The sequence below is a fragment of the Octopus sinensis genome, linkage group LG4 (assembly GCF_006345805.1).
Source record: "Octopus sinensis linkage group LG4, ASM634580v1, whole genome shotgun sequence".
Classification (NCBI taxonomy): Eukaryota; Metazoa; Mollusca; class Cephalopoda; order Octopoda; family Octopodidae; genus Octopus; species Octopus sinensis.
This window is the reverse complement of record NC_043000.1, coordinates 108,194,092-108,199,091: the sequence shown is the minus strand read 5'-3', so window position 1 is coordinate 108,199,091 and position 5,000 is coordinate 108,194,092. Positions and strand designations below refer to the sequence as shown.

Sequence of the window (5,000 nt, the reverse complement as noted above, 5' to 3'; positions counted from 1 at the left end):
AGTTTACCTTGGAGCTTTCCATGCGTTTGGCTTCCTCTGGTAGAGCTTCAAACTTGATATTAGCAAGTTCATCACCAAGTGATATGAATTTATTAATGCTGATGTGTCCTACAGCAGCAATTTCGTCTGCTGTCACAGAGAGGTATAGAAAATGTAGCAAAATAGCAGGACCTAGCCATTGAATTACAGAGAAAATGCGGGTAAAATGTATCCCAGTAGTTATAGGTGCATTGAGAACTATCCCTAAAGAATTGAACAGCTCGATAGGGGAAATAGGAAAAAAAAAACAGTTCAGTACAGCTCCATGAAACAGTATTATTCGAAACAGCTAGGATACGCAGGAGGTTTCTTGGCATCTAAGGTTACTTGTAGCCTGATGTTAGGACTTTTTTCCAACAGTTTAATCTGTTTTGCGCACATGAATAATAATAATTACAACAACAACAACAACAACAATAATAATAATACCAGGCAGTGGCTCTCATAGCTCAATACCACAATATTCTGCTCAATACCACAAATTTGCTTGTCAGTTGTTTGACCTTAACTAGTTGATCATGTCCCTTAGTGGCTGACGATATGTGCATCTCTGATCACGAGCAGAAGTAGTGGGGGAGCATTATAGCCATGTGTTGAGAGGGATTCTTTGGGGTTTGAATGATTCACCTCTGGGAACATGGGTGTTTCATTCAACGTCCTTAAACAACCCTTATTCAGGGACCTTTTGAGCAGGATGGGTTTCTCGACCTGAAGAAAATTCTAAGTGGGCCCCACCTGCAAGGTCATGTGCTGTTTATCTTGACATGAGATCACCATGTCGCGCATATATGGTTGTGATGCATATGCCTAGTGTACCCTTATCAGACGGGTATTCATGATGGGTATACTGGGCTTCGTATATTTTACTCCAGTGTCACTTTGATGGCATACACTGCTCTCTCACTCAATAATAATAATAATAAGGGAGAACACCGTAGACGATTAACATGTGAGAGCGATAAAATACTGCCCCGAAATCTATCCCAAAACATCGAGAATAAAGACAACAAATGCAGCCTAAAATAACTGACAAAGATTTGGACTATATCCGAGTAGGTAATACTCATTAAAACGTATTTCTATTTTCCAAATGAAATGATGTGTTTTAACTGTGTGTCGCTTCCGTCACTCGCACAACACGTGTAAACACACTCGCCATACTGACAAAGCGCTGGACTACACCTGAGTAAGTAATACAGATTAAAAGTGTTGGACTATATCCGAGTAATTACATATTGGACTATATCCGATATATCCGATTAAGTACACATTACAAACACGTAAGTACGTAAACTAATTAATTATTTATACACCCCAGTTTCACACGAACACATTTTAATATTTAAAAAAAAACTTAAGTAATGTATAAACACGCGCGCACACACACGTTAGTGAGTCGAATAAAAACAAACGACAAAGACTAGTCATTATTGATCACCAACTCATTAAACAGATATATATATATATATATTTGACTATATTTATTTATTTATAATTATAGAAGCAGTGCTCTATCAAATTGTACTCGCTAATAGATAAAATCAGAAGCCTAGTATTAACACCAAAGTGTTAATGACAGTTAGCCAAAACTCATGGCGGATCAGAGGAAATATTAAAAATGAAAATGATAATATCAGAGCTGATAATAATAATGGAAGAAAGCTGTTGAATTCTCCCTATGTTTTGATCGATGATACATCTAGTGATGGTGTCACAATAAAAACACTGGCAATTGCGCAACCCGATAATCGCTAATATGAGTGACAATGAAAAAAACAAAATATTGTAAATAACGTTGGCAATGAAACTGAAGCCCTTGAGGCTGACAGTGTTGCACCCGGCAGGCTCAGAGATACTGGTCCGGTTCCAGCCTGTCGCTATCCAGCAATGGACCAGCACACACGGCGTAGATGGAACAAACAAGTCAATGCTGTGGTCATTGAGTGTTACGACCTGAGCAAACCTGTAGATGAAAATGGTACTCATATTAGGGGATACCGACAACGTATGTATGGTCAATGGAAAGAAAGAGGATTGTTTCAACTCACGGAACAGAGATTATATGATCAAGCTAGAGCAATAAGTAAAAATCGTTGCTTCACAGAAGGAGAGCTCGAAGCTATCAAAAGACGTGCATCGGAAAACAGCAGTAGAGGAAACGATGAAAATACGGTCCTTACTGACAAAACTAATCTGATAGAAGGAAACAGAGGAGAGATCTCTAATAAACCGCAGGAAAGGAACAGTGATAGCTTGCTCGATAAGAGACATTTCATAGGGATGCTGAAGATAAGACAGACAGAGAAAAAAGATGCTTATGGATGTTAAAAGTGATTTAAAACCGGAAAGGGAGGCTCTAATCAGTGTTGCCCACGAGCCATCATTAAGAGCCAATTACATCAAATACAGAATAGACAACCTATCAAAAAGTGATGAGTGCACAATTTGTGAACAAAATGGATGAAACTGTATCGCATATTACTAGTCAATATACGCCACTAGCCCATAAAGATTATAAGAGACGTCCTGATAATGCAAAGATCCTATGGGATTTAATGATTCAGTGAGACTATGACATAGAGAATAGGAAACCAGACAGTGTTAATTGAGAAAGAAAGCAAACGATACTGGGCATGGATATAGCATGCCCAGCTGATAAGGTATGCGATAACAAAGAAAGTCGATAGATATGACAGGTCAGCTTGGGAGGTTACGCAGTTGTGATCGCTGAAAAAGGTGATAATTGTCGGAGCTGTGGGAACAGTGAGTAAAAATCTTGAGAAATACATGGAACAAATAGGGGCTACATAAAGAGTAGAGCACTTGCAGAAAACAGCACTGCTTGGAACCGCTCGAATACTCCGGAAGGTGCTCGAAAAATAAGAGTTCACTGGTAGTGAACAGCTGACACCGTAGTACATCTCCAGCCTTAGAAGCTGTACAAAGGCAATGATAAAAATAATAATAATAATTATAATAATAATAATAATAATAATAATAATAATAATAATAATAATTATTATTATTATTATTATTATTATTATTATTATTATGCAGGAAGTTTTACCAAAAATGGACTTGAGGGCGCTCATGAATTCAGATCACAAATAGCCAACAAAGCAGAAGAAATCCTACTCCATATGGAATTACATGGGCAGTTTCACCGTGAAACTAGAAAATTAAAAGACCAGGAAGCAGAGCAAGGGTGACCTAAAAAAACAATACTGAAAGCCTAAACATCACTGACCAGGATCTGGCATTGAATACAAACTCAGTGAAAATACATCATATATACCATACAAGTGCAACGAACCTCTGCCGAATGTGTGTGAAGAAGCTCCAAAGCGTGACTCAAATTGTAAGTGCTTGTGAAAATCTTGCGCAGAAAGAGTACAGGCAGAGACACGACAATGTAGCCGAAAACCTTCACTGGCTACTATGCTGGAAGTAAGGATACGAGGTAACAGGTGCTTGGTACCCACATACACTATATAACATAATGGACGAAAAGGAGAAGGCAAAATTCCTCTGGAACTTTGACCTCAGTCAGACAAGGTGTTAGAGCACGGAAATATAGTATCCTTTAGGAGGGACAATCAAGAGTGCCTGATAATCGACGTGTCAGTACCAGGAGGTCAACATATTATCATGAAAGGAGAAAAAATTGTTAAATATGGAGACTGGAAAATTGAGATCACTAAGATGTGGCAGCTACGCGAGTCAAACATAAAGGTCGTCCCTGTTGTCATCGACCCTGAAAGAACATCTAGAAACTATAGAAATACTGTACAATCTAGTTGTATTGTAAAAATCGGCAGTACTTGCATCTGCACTCATATTGCGCAAAGTAGTCTGTCTGAGGTCCTCGTGATTTGATAGCCAGTACAAAGCCCCGGTACATACAATATCTCCAATCAACAAATATCGCTATATTGGATACTGTGCGATATCTTAAATGATAATAATAAAAATAATGGTTTCAAATTTTGCCACAATGACATCAGTTTGGGGGGAGGGGGAGTTGATCACATCGAGCTCAGTGTTCAACTGGTACTTATTTTATTGACCCCGAAAGGGTGAAAGGTAGAGTCGACCTCAGCGGAATTTGAACTCAGAACATAGGGGCGGGCGAAATAACGTTAAGCATTTCGTCTGGCGCACTAACGATTCTGCCAGTTCGCCGCCTTACAAATACAAGTAATAATAATAATAATAATAATAATAATAATAATATAATAATAATAATAAATAATAATAATAATAATAATGTGATGTGAAAGAACAGGTGGGTAAAGTGCCTTACTGGAGAGCCCCAGGACTAGATGGGTTTCATGGCTTCTAGCTGAAAAGATGCCACGCAGTGCATGAAAGACAAGCAGAAAGGTACTAGTAGATGACATCGACCCCAGTGTTTCACTGGTACTTAATTTATCGACCCCGAAAGAATGAAAGGCAATATCGACCTCAGTGGAATTTGAACTCAGAACGTAAAGGAAGACGAAATGCCGTTAAGCATTTCGCGCGGCATGTTAACGATTCTACCAGCTCGCTGCCTTAATAATAATGATAATAATAATAATAAAATAATAATAATAATAATAATAATAACAATAATTATAATAATAATAATAATAATAATAATAATAATAATAATAATAATAATAATAATAATAAAGTTAACCCGCAACTACCAGGCCAATGTGATGAAAAATGGAGCAGACCCAAAATGCCGATTCTGCAACGACATGATTGAAACAGTGGACCATCTAATCTCTGGATGTAAAGTCTTAGCACCAGTGGAGTATAAATTAAGACATGACAGAGTTGGCCAATATCTACACTGGCTAATAAGTCGGCATTACAATATCAAAACTGCCGACAAGTGGTATAATCACCACCCTGAGGCTGTAACTGAAGAGAAAATGTAACGATTCTGTGGGACTTTCCAGTACATACAGACC

The 5,000-nt window shown here is 38.0% G+C and overlaps 1 protein-coding gene and 1 long non-coding RNA gene across 3 annotated transcripts in view; one reads left to right on the top strand and one right to left on the bottom strand.

Annotated features, from left to right (window-relative positions):
• Nucleotides 1-5,000, bottom strand: part of LOC115211023 — a 607,449-nt gene that overhangs the window by 192,244 nt on the left and 410,205 nt on the right. The window lies entirely within an intron of this gene.
• LOC118763067 overlaps nt 1,854-5,000 on the top strand; it is a 24,413-nt gene continuing 21,266 nt past the window's right edge. The window contains exon 1 of the long non-coding RNA XR_004998822.1: nt 1,854-2,053. This is a non-coding gene — a long non-coding RNA (uncharacterized LOC118763067). The remainder of the gene's footprint in view (nt 2,054-5,000) is intronic.